The sequence below is a fragment of the Thamnophis elegans genome, chromosome 13, assembly GCF_009769535.1.
Source record: "Thamnophis elegans isolate rThaEle1 chromosome 13, rThaEle1.pri, whole genome shotgun sequence".
NCBI lineage: Eukaryota > Metazoa > Chordata > Lepidosauria > Squamata > Colubridae > Thamnophis > Thamnophis elegans.
Window position 1 is genome coordinate 8,688,771 of NC_045553.1, and position 25,299 is coordinate 8,714,069.

Here is a 25,299-nt window from a genome sequence, read left to right on the forward strand (position 1 = left end):
GGGGGGGGAATGATTAAACATCCGGTTTAAAAGTGGGTAGCAGCAGATTCAAAGTAAATATTTGAAATGGTTTCCCGTTCATAAAACAGAAACCAAGCAGATGTACATTTCTGGCAATAAAATTTGTTTATGTTGTTGGCTTGCCTTATTATAACCTTTCATTCTTTTTTTTTATTCCCAAACTAATTCTTGCATTTTATTCCCATCTGGCACTCCAGATTTTAAAAGCGAAATCTATCATACATCTGATCTTCCCCTTTTTTTTTATTCTCACAACAGCCCTGCGAGGTAGATTTAAGTAGAGAAATGACAAATGTTTGTAAAGTCTTCCTACAGTAGGGAACCTTCTATTTACAATCATTCCTTTAGTAGTCGTTGGAAGCTATTACGGCCCTGAAAAAGGTTACTTACGACCAGTCCTAATACTTATAAATATCACATCCCCACAGTCATGTGATCAAATTTTGAATGCTTGGCAACTGGCATGTACTTGTGACAGTTTTGCAAATTTCCCGGGGTCATGTGATTGGCCCTTGCAACCTTTGTAGTCAACTTCCAACAAGAAAAGTCAATGTTGGGAAACAGGATTGGCTTAATGACTGCGATTTGCTTAACGTTCGCTTAACGACCGTGGCAGAAAAAGTCATAAAAGTGGGCGTGACTCTCTTAAAAACCGCCTTGCTTCTGGCCCCAATTGTGGTCTTAATTGAAGTCTACGTTGTCTTCGATATTGAGAGGAAAGCTGAAACCCCCAGTCCTATCACCATTAAATTACATGATTAGGCAAGTTAAATTAACAAATTAAAGTGGAATAGTAATTGGGAATGGTCAATAGAACAGTTTAATTGTATATTGTAAACACTGTGCATACTTTTTATTTTTTAAAAAAAGGAACTGAATTTGCGAGTTGTTATTTTTAAGTCAGAGAAAAAAAACCAGTCAAGGAAGTTTCATTGAATTTCTCGCTCTTCTTCCTTGTCTAATAAAAAATAATAATTAATGTGTTCTTCAAGGATTATTCAGCGCGTAACTTCTCTCATTCCTCTTCTGGATTTTTTTGCTTCTCTTTGCCCCTCCGGGCATAAAGTATCCATTATATTTAATGAAACACCAGGTGTTGGAAATGCGGAAATATATTTTTTTTCCAAGCATGTGCCCCTTTGGATCTGTGGAAAAATGATTATTATTCCGGTTATTATCCAGCTGCCTATGCAAGAAAAATAATGGGTGGGTGGGACTTTGGATGTTGTGTGCCATTCTCAGAAAGGATATTTTGGAGTAGGAAAAAAAGTCACGGCAAAATAGCAAACTGAGAAGTCATATGGCCATATTGTTAAGGTTTGATGGAGACTTCACCATGCAAGGATTTCGGCAAAGTAGATATTTTATCTTTGAAAGTTGGGTGGTTGGGAATGATGGTTGATTTGGCCCAGCAAGGATGATGTCCCACAGGAAGGGAGCCACCATGGAGAAGGCCCTTCTTCATGGTCCCACTAAGTTGATCTCCTTTAGTAGAGGGGTCCCTGCCTCCCTCCCTCCTCTAGTGGTTCGGATAAATGTGATTGGGAAAAGATGGTCCTTCAAATACAGGTAAATGTTCTGACCTAGGCTTCCCAAAAGCACGAAGGCGACTCCTCATCCCGATAAAACTCATTTTATTTAGTTTAAAGGGAATTCCTCTCCAGCCAAAAGTCTTTCAAGAGATTTCACAACGACAGACCTTGATCAGGCTTGGAGAGCTGCCAGGCCGATATCTTCTAAACACCACGCTGTATCAGCAATTACTTGGCAAGAAGTCAGGAACAGATCTTCACCCGAATGAATTGAACTTACGGCCTCCTGCAAACTCCACTCCCCTTTTGCTCCTCTTTATTCCCTGTGGGAGGGGCCATTCACCGTCTACCTGTGGCTTTGCTCCCGAGCTGGCCCTTGTTCCTTAGCTGTTCCCTTCTTCTGGCAGCTCTGCGCTTGCGCACATTGGGAACAGGCTCCAGCTGTTCTTCTGTTCCACTGATCCCCGACTCCGAAGGCAGCTGATAACTGTCGGACGGCCCTGGCCCCCTTCTTATATTCTTCTTATTCCTGGAACCTCTTTTCTTATTATTCTTGGAATCTCTTCCTTCTGTCAAGTTCAGCTGCGAACTCCTGTTTCTGCTCTTGGTAATGATAATGATAATGATGATGATGTATCCATTCAGTTGTGTCCGACTCTTGGAGATTCTATGCGTCAGGTCTCTCCAAGTCTTCCGATCTTGCACTGCTTGCTCTGGCTGGTATAACCTTTGATGGTGTCTAGCCTCCATGTTCTTCGGTGGCCTTTTGGTTTCCTTTTACCTCTCATTCTTCCAAGCACAATTGCTTTCTCCAGTGAATTTCCCTGCCCAATGTGGCCAACGTAAGCGTGATGCAGTTTTGTGATTTTACCTTCCAGTAACATGTCCCATTACTTGTTAAGGGGACGCAGTGGCTCAGTGGCTAAGACGCTGAGCTCGTTGATCAGAAAGGTTGGCAGTTCGAGTCCCTAGCGCCGCGTAACGGAGTGAGCTCCCGTGACTTGTCCCAGCTTCTGCCAACCTAGCAGTTCGAAAGCAGGTAAAAAATGCAAGTAGAAAAATAGGAACCACCTTTGGTGGGAAGGTAACAGCGTTCCGTGCGCCTTCGGCATTGAGTCATGCCGGCCACATGACCACGGAGATGCCTTCGGACAGCACTGGCACTTCGGCTTTGAAACAGAGATGAGCACCGTCCCCTAGAGTCGGGAACGACTAGCACATATGTACGAAGGGAACTTTTACCTAACATGTCTTGGTATTATGCCCTCCAATCCTTACTTGTTAGTCGCCTTTGCTGTTCAAGGAATACCTGTATCAAAGCTGTGCTTACCTCTTCTCTCAACTGCTTTGATGCTCGGTAGAGGACATGTCAGAAATGAAGGCAGAAGGTCCTTCAGCCAAATTTGACTCTTACATGACAAAGGACTCCTCCATGAGTTTTCCTTGGCAAGAATACAGCATAGTTTGCCTTTACCTTTTCTTCTGGGATGTAGTCCAACTTCTCACTCGTCTCCAGTCCTGGAATTTCCTGGAATCTCCCATTCAGATGTTAATTAAGTTAGGTGCGCAGTTTTTCCCCCTTATCGGACAAGGTCAGCTGGGACTGCATCACTGAAAGCATGAATAAACTTAGTATGCTATATCCCCTCGGCTCCATCTTCTCTGCTCTGCTTGCTTCCCTCCTGTCAAAGAGTAAACTATTGTTCTTTAAACAGCCTTCATGGATTTAGAATAGAAATAGAAATTCTTTATTGGCCAAGTGTGACTGGACACACAAGGCATTTGTCTTTGATGCAGATGCTCTCAGTGTAAATAAAAAAGACAAGATACCTTCGCCAAGAATCATAAGGTGCAACATTTAGTGATAGTCATAGGGTAGAAGTAAGCAATCAAATCATATTAGGAAACAATATAAATCGTAAGGATACAAGCACAAAGTTATAATCATACAGTCATAAGTGGGAGGAGATGGGTGATAGGAACGATGAGAGGATTAATAGTAGTGCAGACTTAGTAAATAGTTTGACAGTGTTGAGGGAATTATTTGTTTAGCAGAGTGATGGCATTTGGGGGGAAAAGACTGTTCTTGTGCCTAATTGTTCTTGTGCCTAGATACTACATCCTAACATCTTTGGAACAGTGATGGTCCTTATGTTCTTTGAAGAGCACAATGAATTCAATCTATAGAGAATCCTTCAATTCCCCACTATCCTGTCAGAGCTGAAGAAGCTTCTTGGATGAGAAGCGAAACGTCTTCAAAAGAAAAAAAAAATCAGAAAGTCCAGTTGCCTCCTGAAAAAGCACCTTTGGGATAATAAATTTAGTACACTGCATCCTGTTTATTCCATCTTCTTGCTTGCTTGCTTCCTTCCTGTCAAAGAATAAACTGTAATAGTTTTGGGGACAGTAACTTTCTACCTTATGTTCTTTAAACAGCATTAATGAATTTAGTATACGACATCCCTTTTACTCCATCTTTTTTTTTCTTCTGTTTTGCTTCTTTCCTGTCCAAGAATAAACTATAATAGTTTTGGGACAGTGACTTTCTACCTTACGTCCTTTCGTCATCTTCATCCCTGTTGCCATTTGTGTGTTTTCTTTCCTTCTGCAAACATTCCCCGAATATTATAGGCTGCTGTTTTCTTTCACTTCATCCAAAACTGTCGGGCCAAAACAAACTTGATTTCAGGAAGCCTTTCTAGGAAAAAAATAAAACAAAATCTCTCCTTTGACCAGGAAGCGATACCCTTGTGCACTGGGGCTTAAGTTTCTAGCGCGCTCCATTTATTTTAAAAAAATAAATAAATAAAAATAACAAGGAAGAAAAAGAAGAAAATCCTTTGACCTGCTTGGCGAAGTAACTTAAAAGAAGGGGGGAAAAAAGAGTTATGCAAATTTTTTTCCTGAAATGTCATCCTTAATCTCTTGAGCCACCGAAAATGCGAAAAGCAGACTCTGTCTATCTATTCCTCCCTGCCCCTCTACCGTCTTTCGCAACCTCAGAGGGGGAAAGGGCCAGGACGAGTTATGGACTTGTTTGCTTTTAAACACCCATGTTTCACAATTGGAGGAAAACTTTGATCCCCGACTTTTAGCGTGTTTCGTTTTCTCCATCTTTCCCTTGGGCTGAGGTGGTGGAAATGGGGTGGGAGTCGGCTGCTCAGAGAGACACATAAGGACCCCTACTCAATGGGGGCTGCATGGGGATCAAGCCAAGGCTTCTCTCTCCCTTCCTCCCACCGTCCAGCAAACTTATATTATCCTGTGTTCCATGTTTTTTCTTTCTCTCTCTTCTCCCAACTATCCAGAATAAAAGAATAACAGAGTTATATATTTACTTGGTTCTTACTAACTGTTATTTCTACTCTTTGAGGACTGGGCGCTGTCAGTAACAGACAAAACGTAGAATAGAATATAGAGTTGGAAGGGACCTTGGAGGTCTTCTAGTCCAACCCCCTGCTTTAGCAGGAAATCATCTACCATTCCAGACAAATTATGGTCCAATCTCTTCTTAAAAGCCTCCAGTTGGAGCTCCCTCAACTTATTTCTCTTTGATATAATTGTTTTATTTTTATTCATAAACATTTTGAATACAGTGTATTGTCAGAGGATATCACTTATAAAAGAAAAAAAAGAGAAGGAAAAAAGACAGTGAAAATATTAACACATAGACTGGTAGCAATAGAAGTAATATAACAGGATAGTTTTGCCTATGTTTCTTTTTCTATTAGATTATTTATAATTCTGTTAAATGTATTGGTGTATTTATAATTATAGGCCATCTTTATATTTAGCTCACACATACCAGTAGTCTTTCTTCGTCTAATTTCTATCTCTTCTCTCCAACCACTCATAAAATCTATTCCATATCAAGCAATATTCTGTGTCATCTTTATCTTTTATTTTTAAAGTCAGTCTCCATGCAATCTAGTATTTTCCGAATTACATCCTCATCTGGTGGAATATTCTCATCCTTCCAGTATTTTGCAAATATATACCTTGCTGCTGTCGGTACATGCAAAACTATATATATATACTCCCTTTATCATAACCCTCCGACATCATCCTCAACAGAAATAATTTTTGGTTTCAGGTCTATAGGTTGTTTAATCATCTTTTCAAAACAGTTATGGATTTTCTTCCAATATTTTCTTGCTTCTACCACGTAAGTGCCCTGGGGTCTGATTGCATTTCCTGCATTTGGCAAATTACTGAACATTACTGAGCACCCACAACTTCTGGTGGCAAGCTGTTCCACTGATGAATTGTTCTAGCTGTTAGGAATTTATATCCTTCGGTCCTGGTGTTTCCAACCCCCCCCCCGCCCCCCAAACTCTTCAAGATGGGAAGAAATGAGGTTTGAACCTGTGTCTAAACCAGTTGGCTCGAAATGGATCGGAGAGAAGGAAAAGCAGAGGGTGAAAGAGGAGAGGAGGAAGAGAAAGAAAACAGCTCGAGAGAGATATTCAGTTTGATAATTCTTTGCTCATCATGCCCAAAGGGTTGCCGGCCACTGAATTAGTCACTTTTCTGGAATTTATAATCTGTTCTCTCTCTCTCTGCGAAGCGACCTTCACAAAAAGCCCTATGGCACCAGGTCGGTTTTCAAGAGCCAGGCAAACACCAGAATTCCCAGAATAGGGTGTGGGCCAAGATAAAAACCAATCTTATTATTTGGGGTGGAATGTGCAAATTGCTTCAGAGACTTTCGGCTGGCCTGGGGCGGCAGGGTCTCAGGATTCCAGCCGAACATCGCTGTGTGCCAAAAGCACCCATGTGCCTGTGCAACAGCCTGGACCCATAATGCAATGCATGTATGACACACCCCCATGGACCCCACCCCCTCTGAATGCACGCGCAACACCCCCACACACACACATACACCACGCAGCGTATGCGCACATGATCCCCCATGCCTCATTTTGGGCCTAGTAGGCCTCCTTGCAGCCTTCCTTCTGGGACCAGAAATGTGTCGGGGGGGGGTGCCACCCCTCGCGCCCCGATTTGGGCCTAGTAGGTTTTCCTGCAGCCTCCTGGGACCACAAATGTGCCGTGGGGGGTGCCACCTTTTGCGCCCCGTTTTGGGCCTAGTAGGTTTCCCTGCAGCCTCCTAGGACCACAAATGTGCCGTGGGGGGGGGTGCCACCCCTCGCATCCCGTTTTGGGCCTAGTAGGTTTCCCTGAAGCCTCCTGGGACCAAAAATGTGCCGTGGGGGGGTGCCACCCCTCGCATCCCGTTTTGGGCCTAGTAGGTTTCCCTGAAGCCTCCTGGGACCAAAAATGTGCCGTGGGGGGGGGTGCCACCCCTCGCATCCCGTTTTGGGCCTAGTAGGTTTCCCTGAAGCCTCCTAGGACCACAAATGTGCCGTGGGGGGGTGCCACCCCTCGCATCCCGTTTTGGGCCTAGTAGGTTTCCCTGAAGCCTCCTGGGACCAAAAATGTGCCGCTGGGGGGTGCCACCTTTTGCGCCCCGTTTTGGGCCTAGTAGGTTTCCCTACAACCTCATGGGACCAAAAAAAATGGACCGGGGGGGGGGTACCACCCCTCGCACCCCATTTTGGGCCTAGTAGGTTTCCCTGCAGCCTCCTGGGATCAAAAATGGGCCGTGGGGTGGGTTGGGGGGGGCGGTGCCACTGGCAGGCCACAACATGTCTTTTGCAACGATGAGTAGCTGCTGAAATGCCCCTTAAAATCATTACTGCTGCAAATAACTTGCCAAATTGAAACGATCGTTTTAAATATCTGGAGGGAAAGGCGTGAAACGGGCATGGATTTTTTAAAAAAATTAAATTTGGCATCTATCGTGGCATGCTTTGAATTTGATTGGCGCTGGCAGGGGAAAGGATTGCCTGGCCCAGGTAGCAGGGAAACAAAACACAAAATAATAATTTGAAGTCGTGCCAGCCGGATGATTAGCATTAATTAGGTTGGCACCTAAAAGTGAGTGAGTGGCAGAGAACAAATGCCGCATGGAGAAGATTTACATCTTGGCATTTATATTTAAGTGGTTCCAGATAAGGTGAGGTAAAAGTGCTTTCTCTGCCCGAAAGGCAGGGCAAAACCATGCCATGCAGAAAAATCCAGGAAAAAGCAAGATTGGCATGCTATTTCTTTGTTGTTAGTTGTGAAGTTGTGTCCGACCCATTGTGACCCCATGGATAACGTTCCTCCAGGCCTTCCTGTCCTCTCCCATCCCCTGGAGTCCATTGAAGCTCACGCCGACTGCTTCAGTGACTCCATCCAGCCACCTCCTTCTCTGCCGTCTCCTTCTTTTGCCCTCCATCGTTCTCAGCATGAGGCTCTTCTCCAGGGAGTCCTTCCTTCTCATTAGGTGGCCAAAGGATTTGAGTTTCCTCTTCAGGATCTGGCCTTCTAAAGAGCAGTCAGGGTTGATCTCCTCTAGGACGGACCATTTGGATGGCCTTGCAGTCCAAGGGACTCAATGCAGGAGTCTTCTCCAGCATCAGAGTTCAAAGGCCTCCATTCTTTGGCGCTCAGCCTTTATCTCTAACCTCCAAAGCTGAGTTCATTTCCATCAGCGTGACATCCCCCCCCCCGCTCTGTTTTTATTATTTCCAGCTTAGTCGGTGGGGTGGGGGTGGACGGACACTACAAGTTCATCCTCGTTTAGTGACCAAAATTGAGACGGCCAAACTTGGTCTGTTAAGCGAAGAGGTTGCTAAGTGAAACCAAGATTCTGCATTCCTCGGCTATACAGATCTGCGAAGGTTGTTGATGGAGATTATTGGTGGCATGCCTACTGTTTCATCATTTAGGGACCATTCAATGTTGTAACGGTGAACGGTCATTAAATGAGGCAATTTGCTAGGCGAGGCCTATATGTGGGTGGAGAGCAGTGGTGGGTTTCAAAATTTTTTAGAACCTCTTCTGTAGGTGTGGCCTGCTTTGTGGGAGTGGCTTGCTGGCCATGTGACCGGATGGGAGTGGCTTGCCGGCCATGTGACCGGGTGGGTGTGGCCAACTTGTGAAATGTGGTGAAACTCACTTAACAACGCTCTTGCTTAGCAACCAAAATGTTGGCTCAGAAACTCTGGCATTGAAGTGTGCAAGTCTTAAAGCTGTCAAGTGACAAGACCCTTGCACCCCTAACCCTTTAGGAAAAAAAAACCCCAGGGGTGTTCAAACTTGACAGCTTTAAGACTTGTGGACTTCAACTCCCAGAATTCCTCCTCTCGCTCTTCATTTTGATGATGTGCGGACGGGCAGGGGGAGGGAGCTGGAACCGGTTTTAAACGGCACGGTAGATTTGTGGAACCTCTTCTATAGAAGAGGTTAGAAGTGGCAGGAACCCACCCCTGGTGGAGAGGCTGGATGCATAATCCCATATAATCCTAGGGAGACTTCTGAATTTATTCATTCATAGGTTTATTTTTAAATTTTATATGCTGTCAGAAATGGTGGAGGGTAGTAGTGGCTAACCTTTTGGTCCTCCATATGTGCCTGCCCACACCCATAATGCAATGCGCGCGCGACCCATTCAAAATTACAATGGTACTGAAAAAAGTGGCCATTTTTTCACACTTACGACCGTTGCAGCAATCCCCGTGGTCACAGGATCAAAATGCAGATTTTCATTTCATTTAATTTCATTTATTGAATTTCTAGGCTGCCCAATCCCGAAGGATTCTGGGCAGCTTACAGAAATGAAAAATTATTTAAAAAGAATTAAAACAACAGATGCTTGTAACTGGCTCATATTTTTGACGATCAGAGCATCCCAGTGTGTGTGTGTGTGTGTGTGTGTCACATGATCCCCTTTTGCGACCTTCTGACATGCAAAGTCAACGAGGAGGCCAGATTCATTTAACAATCCATGTTGCTAATTTAACCAGTGCAGTGATTCACTTAACAACCATGGCAAGAAGAGTTGTAAAATGGGGCAAACTCGCCTAACAAAATGTCCCTTCCAACTCTATTGTTCTGTTCCATTCTGTTCTGTTCACTAAGCAACTGTGTTCCTAATTTAAGCACTGCAGCGATTCACTTAACGACGTCAGTGAGAAAGGCCATTAAAATGGAGCCAAAGCTCACTTAGCAACCGTCTCCCTGAGCAACGGAAATTTTGGGCTCATTTTTCGGTCGTACGTCAAGGACTATCTATAACACAGCCTTCAAGGGGAAGAAGCTGTGCACCCCGATAAGTACCGTATTTTTCAGAGTACAAGACACACCAAGATTTTGAAGAGGCAGATTAAAAAAAATTTTTTTTGCACTCTGCAAACCTCCCCAAAACGGCCTGTTTTTCGCGAACAGTCCCATTTTTTGTACAAAAAAAAAAAGGGCATGTATAGCCTTTAGGAGGCTTATAGAGTGCTTCTGGGGGCTGTGAGGGCAAAAATGAGCAGAAAACGGACTGTTTTTCGCTCATTTCTGCCCTCACCATCCCCCAGGAGCACTCTGGAAACCACCTAAAGGCTATGCATGGCCATTTTTGCAAAGGGTTGGGGTTTCAGGAGGCCAAAAATGCTGTATTCAGTGTATAAGACACACCCAGATTTTCAACCTCTTTTGAGGGAAAAAGGTGCGTCTTATACTCCGAAAAATACGGTACATATTGTTAGCACCGCCGAAGAAGTTGGGTGAGAGGTGTTTTGCAAACTTGATTTGCACTTTGGGAAGGGAGAGGCAGAGAGTCAGCTCATTTCTTGGTCCAGTTCAGCTCGTTTTCTTCCTCTGTAAAGTTGGGGCACGGCCGGTTTTCATTTGTCTGCAAAAAAAAAATCAGCTGGTTTCACAACTGGGACGGGGTTTTGCTTTCGACAGGGTAGACGGGACACCTTCCAGATGGCTGGAGAATAGAATTGGGGAACTGCAACACCTCAAATTGTCTAGAATGTTTGACTGCAGCTGGCCCAGCCTAATTAAAAAGGCTGCAGGACGGGAAGGGTTGGTGAAGACCAGTTGAAACCACATCCTTAGCAGAAGACAACTCTTCTTTACTTCAATTCCTTTGTCTTCCCTTCTGGCCTTCAGTTCATCGCCACCGTGGTTCTTTTGTCTGGTGGCCATTTTTTTTTGCAATTTCTTCTTCATTTTCAACAATTTCCAACTGCTGAATGGCTGGAAGTCTCAAGCAACATACACATTTAATAAATTGTGGTCAGCCAGATGTTTAGATTGGATGTGGCGCTGTTATCCACCCGTCGAGCCCTTTGCAAGGACCTGGGAGGGGCAGATGTGGATGTTTGATGGTGTTAAAGGTCTTGTCGCAGGATGTCAGCTGTTCCCAGCAAAGCTGCCTTTTGCAATTGACCGACGAGTTTTTTGTCAATGCCAGTATTAATAGTCATCCAGATGTTCAGACTGGATTTGGCACCCCCCCACCTATCCACTCCTCTCCAAGGACCTGAGATAGGCAGATGTGAATGTTTGATGGTATTGAAGGTCTCATCTGCAGGATGTAAGCTGTTTCCAGTGCAATTGACTGATGAGGATTTTGTCAATGACGATGGTGTCCCAGTGGTGTCCCAGATGTTTTGGGTCTGCACCCAAGGTGCCTATTACCACTGGTCCTCTTATTATTATCTATCAAAACCCTTGGTATTGGTCTTTGATCCACACTTTGGAACGAGTAATGATGTACTGAAATATTTTAGAGCCCTGTTTTGTCAAAATTGCAACTTTCAGACTTCCAACTCCCAGAATTCCCCAGCTGGCATGCCGTCTTAAAGTCCACAGGTTTGAATGTTTCCAAGTTTGGGAAACACTGTTTTAGAGACACCTCTGTCTTCTCCAGCAGAGGTGCTGGAGAAGACTCCTGCGAGTCCCTTGGACTGCAAGGCGATCCAACCGGTCAGTCCTAGAGGAGATCAACCCTGATTGCTCTTTAGAAGGGCAGATCCTGAAGAAACTCAAGTACTTTGGCCACCTAATGAGAAGGAAGGACTCCCTGGAGAAGAGCCTCATGCTGGGAAAGATGGAGGGCAAAAGAAGAAGGGAACGCCAGAGAAGGAGGTGCCTGAATGGAGTCACCGAAGCAGTCGGCGTGAGCTTCAATGGACTCCAGAGGATGGTAAAGAATAGGAAGTCCTGGAGGAACGTTGTCAGTGGGGTCGCAATGGGGCGGACACGACTTCGCCACTAACAGCAACTGCTTTTTAAAGGCGTTTAGATCTGTTTTTGAATGCTGTTGGTACCAATATGTGCATCCCTCTGCCTTTCTTAAAAACACACACACCCCACAAATATTAAAATTGTTTGGAAACTGTTAAAACACTCACTTGGTGGATTCAAGGAATCGAGAGGGATTCGGTTTAGCCAATGAACTAATCTTGCCCTTACAACAAGACAGGCTTTTGAGTTTCCCAAAAGTAAAGGCAATCAGAGCAATGTTAGAAACTGGTTTTCTTTTTTTTTAAATTAAAATTGTGTGTGTGTGTGTGTGTGTGTGTGTGTCCGTAAGCCCTTTCAATGTGTAGCATTTTGGGATTTCCAGTTTAAAACCAGCTTCTGGGCAAGCAGGGTTGTGCGCGGGGCACACACCCCTCTGCAAACTCGAGCTAAACACAACTTTGGCCAAGGGTTGCAGAGTTCCAAAAAAAAAACCAGCTGTGTAACTGCTGGAGGGGGGGGGAAATGCAGCAGTTCATAGGACTTTCTGCAAAGTTTCTCCCTGCCTTTCCAAAAACTGTGTTTCTTTTGACTCTGAAACAATACGCAGCCTTTATCAATGCAGTTGGTCCTCATTTTTACAACTGTAATTTGCCACAGAATCTCCATTCGCTAAGCAAGGCAACGGCTCCTGATTTTTTTTTACCACGATGGCTAAGCGAACCCTTTTTCATACTTACGATTGTTGGGAGAATCGCAATGGTAGGGTGACCAAAATCCAGATGCTTAGCAGTCGGTTCATATTTCTGGGGGTCGTGTGGATTCTCTTTTATGACCATCAGACGAACAAAATCAATGAGGAAGCCAGGTTCACTTAACAACCATCATGCTCACTTAACAACTGCAGTGATTCACTGTATGATGGTGCCAAGGAAGGTTGTAAAATGGGGCAAAATTTGCTTAACAGCCATCTTGTTTGGCATCAAAATGTTTGGCTTAATTGTGATCTTAAGCTTTTTTAATTTTATTACCCATTTTGCTCTCTCTTTTTTTTGTAAATCTTCCAGTAATGTGTAACATTCTGTGACTTCCGTCTCCTCCTGTTTTTATTTGCAAAACTTCTGTTCCTCTGTTTTTTTTTCAAACACAGCCTCTCTCCTTTTAAAATTTCTCCTGTTAAAATCCCAGTCTGACTTCTTTCTTCTCAATGTACTCGGAATTGTCTTCAATAATCCTTAAGCTTGATTTTATTCCCTTATTTTAATTGCTTCGGATAAGCAGGATCGATTTTTTTTCTTCCCTGATTCCCCATCGTTTTTCTTCATCTTAGTCTGAATTTCTCTACAGCGGAGGAGCACGTCGAAAAGCTTTTGATGGGAGGGATTGTTGAGTTGTTGAAGGTGGTGCCAAAAATAGAATTAAGCGATAATTAAGTCTGTTCTCAGTTGTCTTTGGGCAGTGATGGTGAAAGCGATTATGCATGCATGGACGGTGCTTGTGAGCGTATTGTGTTTTTTTGATGCCGTGCGCTCACATTTCCCGTGCTGGGCGAACCGGTTGTTACAGTAAATGATGCCCACCTCTGTTTTTTTGGCAGGCAAAAGGTTACGCCGCTTTCATGCAGCCTAGCATTAAATTCTGTTTTCCCTGTGAAAGCTGGCTTAGCAAGTTAGAGCAATTTATTTTCTGCTTGGTAATTCTTTTGAAACAGTAGTTGCTCCATTCTCTGCTATTTCCCCCTATATAATCTACTGTATTTTACCATTAGCTCGATGTCTTCCTTTTCTCTCTCCCTCTCCCTTTTCCAAAACGTATACAATTCTTTTGATTTCTCATCTTGCCTTGCCTTCATGTGAATATATTCCCTGTGGGTGGATTCTAAGTTCTAAATATGATGTTTTATAGTTGATTTCACTTAAAAGCTGTATCTGGCTCATTTATTGTTCGAAATCACTAAGAATCGGTTTTTGTTGCCTTTTTCATTTGCCAGGAAGTAGTCCCCGTTTATCGTTTTGCCTTTTTTTGTTTTGTGTACCAGGCTATTTTTTTTTTGAGGGATATATTCCCTTATCATCTTCATGATTCCCTAAAGATTTTAAGATTTTGCCCTGAGAATTTTAGAGAGAATTTTAACAGCATGGAGAACCTACAGAGAACGAGGGAGAGAATCAGCATGTGTCCCAAATTTCAAGAGCAAACATATGCATTTTTAAAAATGTTTTAACTGAGATATTGGTAGGGTGAAATTATTTTTTTCTGCTTGACCCAACCTTAGAACTAAGGAGGAATTTCCTGACAGTGAGAACAATTAATCAGTGGAACGGTTTGACCCCAGAAGTTGTGAATGCTCCATCGCTAGAGGTTTTTAAGAAGATATTGGACAACCGTTTGTCTGAAATGGTATAGGGCTTCCTGCCTGAGTAAGAGGGATGGACTAGAAGACCTCCAAGGTCCCTTCCAACAATGTTATTCATGATTTGGTGGAGGAGAATTAAGACTGTAACTGATGCTAACCCCCCTCCCCCATTATATTTATAACGTGTGGGTCTACAGTTATAGTCTGCGGCAAGAAAGGTCGTAAAACAGAGCAAAATTCACTGAACAGCCGTCTTGCTTAACAACATGTTGCACTCAATTGTGGCCGTAAGTCGAGGACTACCTGTATATTGAAAACACAAATAAATGAATGTGCCACAATCAGTGTTCTCTTTGGTGGTGCATTGAGAAAATTTTCCCACGGATGAAAGTTCCCATTCCTGGTTTCTTCAGCTCCCTTTGAAGTGGGAAAAAAGGGAGAAGGAGAAGGAGAGAGGAGGAAGAGGAGGGGAGAAGAAGAAAAATGAAGAAGAGAAGAACAATTAGAATGAAAGAAGAAAAAAGAACAATTAGAAGAAGAGAAGAACAATTAGAAGAAGAGAAGAACAAGAAGAGAAGAACAATTAGAAGATAAGAAGAAGAGAAGAACAATTAGAAGGAAAGAAGAAGAAAAGAACATTTAGAAGAAGAGAAGACCAATTAGAAGGATGAGAAGAAGAAGAAGAAGAAGAAGAAGAAGAAGAAAACAATTAGAAGAAGGAGAGAAGAAAGAGGAAGAGGAGAAGAAGGAGAAGGAAAAGAAGAACAAGAAGAATAGAAGAAAGAAAGAAGAAAGAGGAGGAGAGAGAAGGAGGAGGGGAGGAGAAGAAGAAGAAGAAGAAGAAGAAGAAGAAGAAGAAAAAAGAACAATTAGAAGAAGAGAAGAACAATTAGAAAAAGAGAAGAACCAGAAGAGAAGAACAATTAGAAGGAAAGAAGAAGAAAAGAACAATTAGAAGAAGAGAAAAACAATTAGAAGAAAAGAACAAGGAAGAAGGAAAGAAGAAAAAGGAGAAGAAGGAGAAGGAAAAAAACAACAACAAGAATAGAAGAAAGAAAGAAGAAAGAGTAGTAGTAGTAGTAGTAGTAGTAGTAGTAGTAGTAGTAGTAGTAGTCTGTTTTTGCTCAAAAGTTTTATATTCCCGAGCAGGGAGGCATTAGTTAAAAGTGCCTGGCAGGAAACTGGATTGCAAAATCACGTCTTGAGATTGACCAATGTCTTGTTAAACCAACATTCTGTTGAGACTTGCGAATCTGTACGGCTGTCTAAAGATTAACATCTAGGCCTCTGGTTTTTGCTTCTTCTTCCCTCCTCTTCCTCCTTTTCCTCCAGTCCAGGCCTTGAAATGGGATGGTAAGAACCCCCCTCCACCCCCCGAGACGAGGAACTGTGTCTGCTCGCCTCTTCTCCTTCCAACTTTATGACAGGTAGTCCTCAACTTACAACAGTTCATTTAGTGATTGTTCCGAGTTACAACGGTGCTGGAATAGGGGACTTGGGTCCATTTTTCACACTTACGACCGTCGTAACATCCCCATAGCAATAGCAATAGCAGTAGACTTATATACCGCTTCATAGGCCTTTCAGGCCTCTCTAAGCGGTTTACAGAGAGTCAGCATATTGCCCCCAACAATCTGGGTCCTCATTTTACCCACCTCGGAAGGATGGAAGGCTGAGTCAACCCTGAGCCGGTGAGATTTGAACCGCTGACCTGCTGATCTAGCAGTAGCCTGCAGTGCTGCATTTAACCACTGCGCCACCTTGGCCCCATGAGCGTGAGATCAAAATTTGAATGCTTGGCAACTGGTTCATACTTACGACCGCTGCTGTGTCCCAAGGTCATGCGATCCTCTTTTGCGATCTGCTGATAAGCAAAACCCATGGGGAAGACGGATTCACTTAACAACCATGTTACTAATTTATCAACGGCAATGATTCACTTAAGAACTGTGGCAAGAAAGGTGGTAAAATGCGGCGAAACTCACAAACAACAGAAATTTTGGGCTCAGTTGTGGTCGTAAGTCGAGGACCGCCTGTGATATACCTGCACAGGTAGCCCTCGACTTACAACAGTTCATTTAGTGGCCATTCAAAGTTACAACGACTGAGCAAAAAGAGACTTAGGGCCTGTTTTTCACACTTAACAACCATTATAATTTCCTTGCTGTCGTGCAATTAAAATGCGGACGCTGGGGAAATGACTCGTAGTTGTGACTGTTCCAATCTCCCGAGGGGAGGGGGGAATCATGGGATCCCTTTTGATGACCTCCGCATAAGCCAAATCAATGGCGGAAGCCCGGATTCACTCAACGACCGTGTACCTAACTGAACAACACAAGGAAGGTTGTAAAATGGAGCAGATCTCCCGGAACAACTGTTATGCTTAGCAATACAACATTTTGAAGCTCAGTTGTACCCTCAAAACATAAAATTTTGGGGCTCCATTCTGGTCGTTGTAAGTCGAGGACTACCTGTGTGCTCAAAGGTCCGAGGAACTGTGTCTGCTCACTCTTCTTCCAAATTTCAAGGCAGGAGCTCGTACAATGGGGCGGGGGGGAGGTTTCCACCCCACGTCGATGTCTTCTCGCAACTACCCCCACCTCAAATATATATATATGTCTTTTCCCATGTAAGATTGAGATTGTCTTGGCAACGTTTCAGCGAGGTCTCACTCACCATCTTCAGGCTGGGTTTTAGGCTTAAAGTGTGATTGGAGACGGCAGGGTGGGTATATATATGTACCCACCCTGGGAGAACGAGAAAGAGTCACGAAGTGTGTTGCAAGCTTTATGAAATGGGCTCTGTCTTATCTCCCCCAGCTGCGTCCTCTCCTACCCACCCACCCCTCCTCCTCCTCCTTGCCCTTCCCAGACGTGGCTGGTTTTGTCTCCCGCTGCATTCTTCCAAACCAGTTTTCTAAAGGGGTTTAGATGGGCAACAGAGACAGATAATGCAATCCAGCAAAAATGCACCGTGGCGGTCTCGTGTCTACCCCACCCCACCCCCTCTTCAAAGAGAGTTTCAGCAAGCAGTCTCGCTCTGCCACCTAGACTGATGGCAGTGTATTTTTAGACTTGGTTTTCCCCCCCCTTCTCTTCCTCCTGTACTCAACTACTCTTCTCTCTGCGTTGGCAGGACTAATGCCAGAGGTGGCTGCTACTAGTTCACACCAGTTCAGCCGCACCGGTTCGGACCGCAGGCTTGCCATGCCCCCGAACTGGTTCCCCGGTCGCTGCATTGTAATTTTGTTTTGACATTTTTAATGCTTTGCGCATGCTCAGACCCATTTACAGACACCTAGCAGGTGGAGTGCGCTTCGGGCAACTAAAGCTCGCAGGCACGCACAAATCACATGCGCACTGAACTTGCAGAAGCCCCCCCCCCCCCACTAATGCCCGCCCAAAATCAGATGGCCACTGCTTGGCGCTGAACATTTTGAAAGATGGTTAGTTTAAAAAATAAAACAAGAGTTTATATTATCTTTTTTTTTAATTCTGAGGTCATCAACGGCGAAGAAGCTGTTGAGTGCTTGTTTTGTTTAATCTGGCTGGCATCTCACCAATCAGCTGAGATATTTAGGCACACAAATTGGAGGGGGAAATGGCTGTTGCGTACCTCAACCTTTGGTTGATCGACCGATGATTAGATTGGAATTCTTTATGTTGGCCAAGAAGGACACAGTGGCTCAGTGGCTAAGACGCTGAGCTTGTCGATCGAAAGTTCAGCGGTTTGAATCCCTAGCGCCGCGTAACGGAGTGAGCTCCCGTTCCTTGTCCCAGCTTCTGCCAACCTAGCAGTTTGAAAGCAAGTAGAAAATGCAAGTAGAAAAATAGGAACCACCTTTGGTGGGAAGGGAACAGTGTTCCGTGCCCCTTCAGTATTTAGTCATGCCAGCCACATAACCATGGAGATGTCTTCGGACAGTGCTGGCTCTTCGGCTTTGAGCACTGCCCCCTAGAGTCGGGAACGACTAGCACATATGTGCGAAGGGAAGCTTTAGCATTACTTTTATATTGGCCAAGGTTGATTGACACTCAAGGAATTGGTCTCTGGTTCATAAACTCTCAGTGTACATGCAAGCTCTCTCTTTGATTAGTTTCCACCCATTGCTTATTGTCTTGCCCTCAGGTGCTTTGGAGAATAGCTTGACTCCCTCTTCTTTGTGGCAGCAGAATAGAATAACAGAATAGAATAGAATAGAATAGAATAGAATAGAATAGAATAGAATAGAATAGAATAGAATAGAATAACACGGTTGGAAGGGACCTTGGAGACCTTCTAGTCCAACCCCCTGCTCAGACAGGAAATCCTACACCACTTCAGACAAATTAATCTCTTCTTAAACACCTCCAGTGATGGAGCATTCAGAACTTCAGGAGGCAAGTTGTTCCACTGATTCATTGTTCTCACTGTCAGGAAATTTCTCCTTGGTTCTAAGTTGCTTCTCTCCTTGATTAGTTTCCACCCATCGCTTCTTGTCCTGCCCTCGGGTGCCTTGAAGAATAGCTTGACCCCCCTCTACTTTGTGGTAGCCCATCAAATGTTGGAAGACTACTATCATGTCACCCCCTAGTCCTTCTTTTCATCAAAGTAAATCAAGGAGAGGCCCAACCTAGAACTTAAGGATAAATTCCCTGACAGTTGGAACATTTAGTGGCATGGCCTGTATCAAAACATTGTTGGTGTGCAAGAAGAGACTGGACAGCCATTTGTCTGGAGTGGGATACGGTCTCCTGTTCCAGAAGCAGGTTGGACTAGAAGACCTCCAAGGTCCCTTCCAACTCTTATTCACACGACCGTTGCGCTAGCGTCGTGGTCATGTGAACAGAATTCAGGGGCTTGGCCACTGACTCATATTTATGACGGTTGCAGTGTCCTGGGATCATGTGATCCCTTTTGTGACCTCCCGGAGTCAGTGAGAAAGCCAGATTCATTTAACAGCCATGTTATAATCACTGCAATGTTTCACGATCCCGTGAAGTGTTAACACCACTTTATAATGCCTTGGGAAGGCCACACTTGGAATCCTGCATCCAGTTTTGGTTGCCATGATGTAGAAAAGGTGTGGAGACGCTAAAAAGAGTGCAGAGAAGAGCAACAAAGAGAATTAGGGGACTGGAGGCTAAAACATATGAAGAACGGTTGCAGGAACTGGGTATGTCTAGTTTAATTAAAAGAAGGACTATGGGGAGACATGATAGCAGTCTTCCAATATCTCAGGGGTTGCCACAAAGAAGAGGGAGTTACATTATTCTCTAAAGCACCTGAAGGCAGGACAAGAAGAAATGGGTGGAAACTAATCAGGGAGAGAAGCAACCTAGAACTAAGGAGTAAATTCTAATGACAGTGAGAACAATTAATCAGAGGAACAACTTGCCTCCAGAAGTTGTGAATGTCCCAACACGGGAAGTCTTTAAGAAGATGTTGGATAGCCATTTGTCTGAAATGGTATAGGGTTTCCTGCCTAGGCGAGGGGTTGGACTAGAAGACCTCCAAGGTCCCTTCCAACTCTGCTATTGTATTGTGTTGTACTTAACAACGGTGGCAAGAAAGGTGGTAAAACGGGGCAATGTTCACTTAAGAAATGTCTCAGTCCGCAGGAGAAATGTGGGGCTCTGTTGTAGGTCGTAAGTCGAGGATTACCTGTTGAGATTTAAGTGAGGAGGATCCATTAAAAAAATTATTCTTCTTTTTCCCTTTGAGAATCCCATAGGGAGTTGAGCGCAGAGGAAAAAACAGTGGAATGGACAGAGATTGGAAGGGGGGGGGGCTTCAGTTGAGTAACAAATTGCGTTCAACTTGATGGATGAAATGCAATTAGCAAGTTCCTGCCACACTTTTAATTTCCTTCACTTTCCTGGCTACGTTTCAAATTGCAATTTGGTTCTGGTTTGTTTTGGAGAGATGGAGGTCGCAGGAAGTTCTCCCTGGAATGTAGGCAGGGATTGATCCCCTGAGATGAAAAACACACACACACACACACACACACACACACTAGCAAACAATAGCAATAGCCGTTAGACTTATATACTGCTTTACACTGCTTTTACAGCCCACTCTAAACGGTTTACAGAGTCAGCCTCTTGTCCCCAACAGTCTGGGTCCTCGTTTTACCCACCTCGGAAGGACGGAAGGCTGAGTCGACCTTGAGCCACTCGGGATTGAACTCTTGGCTGCGGGCAGAATTAGTCTACAATACTGCATTCTAACTACTGTGCATCATGGATGGATGGATGGATGGATGGATGGATGGATGGATGGATGGATGGATGGATGGGTGGGTGGGTGGATGGACAATATATACTGCTTCACAGTGCTTTATAGTCCTCTAAGCAGTTTACAGAGTCAGCCTATTGTCCCCAATAATCTGGGTCCTCGTTTTACCGATCTTGGAAGGATGGAAGGCTGAGTCAGCCTTGAGCCAGTCGGGATCGAACTTTTGGCAGTGAGCAGAGTTAGCCCGCAATACTGCATTCTAACCATGGGAGGGAGGGAGGGAGGGAGGAAGGAAGGACGGACGAAGTGTGAGGACCTTGGTGCGCTGAGCTTGGTTGTTTTCTTGGAGACATTTCGTGACCCAGCTAGGTAACGTCTTCAATGCTACTATTGATAAAGGAGAATATTTGTAGCTCGGGGTTGTAATGAGGGGTCCCTGGTGCCCTCTTAGCTTGGTTTCTTTCTTGCAGGCATTTCATGACCCAATTAGGTAATGTCATCAGTGCTAGAAAGGAATGGGATTTAGAGGGAGGGAGGGAGGGAAGGAAGGAAGGAAGGAAGGAAGGAAGGAAGGAAGGAAGGAAGGAAGGAAGGAAGGAAGGAAGGAAGGGCTGTTGGGACCTTAGTGCTGTGAGCTTAGTTGTTTTATTGCAGGCCTTTCATGACCCAGCTAGGTAACATCATCAATGCTTGAAGGGAACTCGGGTTTGCGGAGTGGAGGAAGAGGAGGAGGACTGTGGGGTCCTTGGGGCTCTCTGAGTTTCACTGTTTCCTCGGCAGACGTTTCATTACCAAACTAGCTAACATCACCAGTGCTGGAAGGGAGCAAGATTTGCCCTCTGCTTCTATACGGAAGCAAGCCCCACTCCCTTCTGGCATTGATGACGTTACCTAGTTTGGGCTAACGAAACATCTGCAAGAAAACAGCCAAGATCACAGAGCATCCAAGACCCTCCCTCCCTAAGATGCAATTATTGTGGCCGTCAGCCTCTGGAGGATTGTTTGCCACTGGAGGCTCAGCGAAACTGGGTTTCAACATGCTGGCTTTGCAAACAGTCGTGCAGTGTTTGTCAGGGATTAAAGCCTTTCCCGGCCTCAGTTTCATTGGGTTGGGTCCCGGAGGGAGATGCCTCTTTCTACAAACTCGGTTTGCCTTTCATCTGCCAGGCCGGTTTTGCGCAACCTACTCAGCTTTGAAAAGGGTCTCTTGTCCCATTTTCAAACCGATTGTTTTTAAACCGAGTGGAATCTGAATCGGGCAGAGGTGGGTTCCTACCAGTTCGCACCAGTTCGGTAGAACCGGTTCGTCAAATTTTTGAAACCCACCACTGACACACACACACACACACACACACACACACTCACACAGAGAGAGAAAGAGAAAAAGAAAGGAAGGAAGGAAGGAAGAAAGAAAGAAAGAAAAAAAGAAAAAAGAAAAAGAGAGAGAGATGAAAGAAAAAAAAGAAAAAGGGACAGAGAGAGAAAAGGAAGGAAAGAGAGAGAGAGAGAGAGAGAGAGAGAGAGAAAACACATGGCCGGCAAGCCACTCCCACCAGGTCACATGGCCAGCAAGCCACTCCCACAAAGGAGGCCACACCCACAGTAGGTTCGAAAATTTTTGGAAACCCACCACTGGAATTGGGGGTCTCGTGGGTTTTTTTTGGGGGGGGGAGTTTTGGTAATCCGGCGGTGTCTTGTGTTCTTAACTTCGATGGCAGGCAAGACGAGAAGCAATGGATGGAAACAAAGTAAGGAGGAAATCAACCTAGAACTAAGGAGAAATGTCCTGACAGTGAGAACAATTAACCAATGGGCCCTCCAGATGTGTCTAATGACCGGCTGGGTGGGCGTGGCTGGGTGGGGTCATGTGATTGGGTGGGCGTGGCCAACTTGATATCACTCCTATCAAGGGGCACTGGAGGTTTCGAAGAAGAGCCCGGACACCCATTTGTCTGGAATGGTATAGAGTTAGACCAGGTATAGAGCAGGGAGTTGGACTAGAACAGCGGTCACCAACGAGAAAATTTTGGTGGCCCGCAAAAAATTATTTGCATCGTTTATATTGCACTAAATCAGGGGTCCTCAAACTACGGCCCCTAGGATGGATATGTGCAATGAAAGTTTGTGTTATTGCAGAGTTTTTCCCCCTTGGGGGTCTTTTTATGTGGGTTGGGGGGGCAGAAGTTCAGACTTGGAGTGTGCTTTGGTCTTCTGTTGGGGGGCTTTGGGCGAACGCTGGAGGGAAGAACCGCTGGTGGCGAAGAGCCGGAGGGCCTCGTTCCAGTGGGACTGCATCATGACCTAGAACTGGCTGACCATCTCAGCCCGCTGAGCCTCCAGGCGCCGGCACATAGCCTTGCACTCCCGCAGGTCTTCCCTCTGCTTGGAAACCCTAAGCTCGTAGTCCTCAGTGAGGTGCTTCTGCTGAGCCTCCTTCTCGGCCAGATCCAATTTGAACTGAGCTGTTTTGCCAACTCTTTCTCCTGGTGGCTGCTTAGCTCCAGCAACTGCTTCTATTGGGGCCCTAAGGAGCCCGGGCGGACAGACGAGGAGTGGCTGGGAGGGGAGGAGCAAGTAGGGGTGCCCCTTGATAGGAGTGATATCAAGTTGGCCACGCCCACCCAATCACATGACCCCACCCAGCCACGCCCACCCAGCTGGTCATTAGGCAGATCATATTAGTGGTCCGCGGGATTTAAAATTATGAATTTAGTGGTCCTTGAAGTCCGAAAGGTTGGGGACCTCTGGAGTAAGAAGACCTCCGAGGTCTCTTCCAACTCTGTTATTCTATATTCTCTTTTGGTATCGGTATTGTCAGCTTACAATCACAATTGAAACCAGAACTTCCATCACTAAGCGAAATAGTTGATAAGGGAGTCACACCCATTTTACGCCCTATTTTGCTCTGATCATTAAGCCAATCTGGCTTCCCCCATTCTTCTCCTCCTCCTCCTCTTCCTCCTCCTCCTTGCCGGTTGCAGGAACTGAGTAAGATTATCTGACTGCCTTTGTGGCTAAGGTGGGACTAGACCTCATGATCACTCAACTTGGAAGCCCTTAGAAGAGTTGTTGCTTTTTTTTTTTCCTCAAAAGGCAATTGGACTTTTCTGGTTTTTCTTCTCATCCAAGACATCTCTTCAGCTTCTTCAGAGCTGAAGAAGCTTCTTGGATGAGAAACGAAACGTTTTCCAAGAAAACAAACCAAGGAAGTCCAGTTGTCTCTCGAAAAACAAAATAAAAGGACCTTTTGGACAATTATGACCTGAATCTCCATAGAGATTTAGAAGAGTCTAAAATCCAGTGCTATGAATCCATGGCAAACGTTGATTTATTTTTTGCTTGGTTGTTGACTTGTGGGCAAACCCAACTGAAACATCACCCTGTCTTTTCTTCCATAGGTGATGTTAGATGTTACCCCAGGGCGAATCCCCCTGTTGGTAGCTGAGGTAAGAGAGTTTATTTTCTGTAACTGCTTATAAAAAGATGCATAGATAGGGAGATAAGGGTTACTCGAATACATTTCGATATCCCCCTTAGTTAAGTCACAGAAATTGAGGTTCAGACTCTTAATGGGACTACCCAACTCATGGTCAAACTTTCTACACAACTTAACCCTGTTTCCCCCAAAATAAAACCTCCCCAGATAATAAGCCCAATCGGGCTTTTGAGCGCATACACTAAAATAAGCCCTCCCCGAAAATACTGCAACACAGCAGTGGCCAAGAGGTGACCACGCTCGCCGCCTCCTGCACCTCAGCTATAATAAGACCTCCCCGAAAATAAGGCCAAGCATTTATTTCAGGGGGGGTCAAAAGAAAATTAGACCCTGTCTTATTTTCAGGAAAACATGGTACTTTCACAAAGTGGATGTAACAGCTGTGGTCAGAATGCAGTATTGCAGGCTAATTCTGCCGACTGCCAGAAGTTCGATTCTCACCAGCTCCAGGTTGACTCAGCCTTCCATGCTTCCGAGGTGGGTAAAATGAAGACCCAGATTGTTGGGGGCAAGAGGCTGACTCTGTAACCCGCTTAGAGAGAGGGCTTGAAAGCACTGTGAAGCGGTACATAAGTCCTAAGTGCTATTGCTATGTGGGCAAAGATGGACCATTAATATAGTTGTAAATATATCAGCAATAAGCCCACACACACACACAAACAACAAAAATAGAACGACCGGCAAAAGAAAGCAAAGGTAGTACCAATAGAAATAGGAGCCTTGGGGGCAATTCCAAAACATCTGGAGTGCCAACTTGAATACCATCGACATTGGCACAATACCCACCAGTCAATTGCAAAAGGCAGGTTTGCTTGGAACAGCTGACATCCTGTGAGGAGACCTTTTAACACCATCCAACATCCACGCCTGCCTATCCCAGGCCCTTGGGAAGATCTCAATAGGTGGAGAAAAGCGCCAAATCCAGTCTGAACATTTGACTGGCTGTACGGCCAACCATAATAATAATACCATTGTCCAGAGCAGTTCTGTGATTAGAATGGAAGTTTATGCTCTAGTAGACTGGAATGAACCTGCTGATCGACCTTAGATACATAGATGGCTGGCTGGCTGGCTGGCTGGATGGATGGATGGATGGATGGATGGATGGATGATAGGCAGATGATAGGTAGGTTGGTAGATGATGGATGGATGATAGGCAGGTAGGTAGATGGTAGATGGATGATAGGTAGATGGTAGCTAGGTGGATGGATGGATGGATGGATGGATGGATGGATGGATGATAGGATGGTAGATGGTAGGTAGGTAGATGCCATTTTTATGTGAACCTATAAACTTAAGTTAGGACTTGACCTGTGTTGCCGATTTTTCTGCAATCGTGCCTCCAAAATTGGACATCAGGATGAGAAGAAGTTGAGGAGGGTGGCCTTAGAAGAAGACTCTAATGACCACTTGCAACCTCAGCAGAGTAGCTACCCCAGTGTTTCTCAACCGTGGCCAGTGTTAAGATGGGTGGACTTCAACTCTGGCTGGAGAATTCTGGGAGTTGGAAGGCCACCCATCTTAAACTGGCCAAGAATGTTGAGAAACATTGAGCTAGGTAGGACCTTCCTTGTTCAATGTTCCTGCTACATTTTGAGGGCAAAACT

At 44.8% G+C, this 25,299-nt stretch overlaps 1 protein-coding gene across 1 annotated transcript in view; it reads left to right on the forward strand.

Moving 5' to 3' along the window:
- Positions 1–25,299, forward strand: part of HIC2 (HIC ZBTB transcriptional repressor 2) — an 82,791-nt gene that overhangs the window by 28,244 nt on the left and 29,248 nt on the right. The window contains exon 2 of the mRNA XM_032229996.1: positions 23,595–23,642. The gene's annotated coding sequence lies outside the window, so the exon portion shown is untranslated. The remainder of the gene's footprint in view (positions 1–23,594; positions 23,643–25,299) is intronic.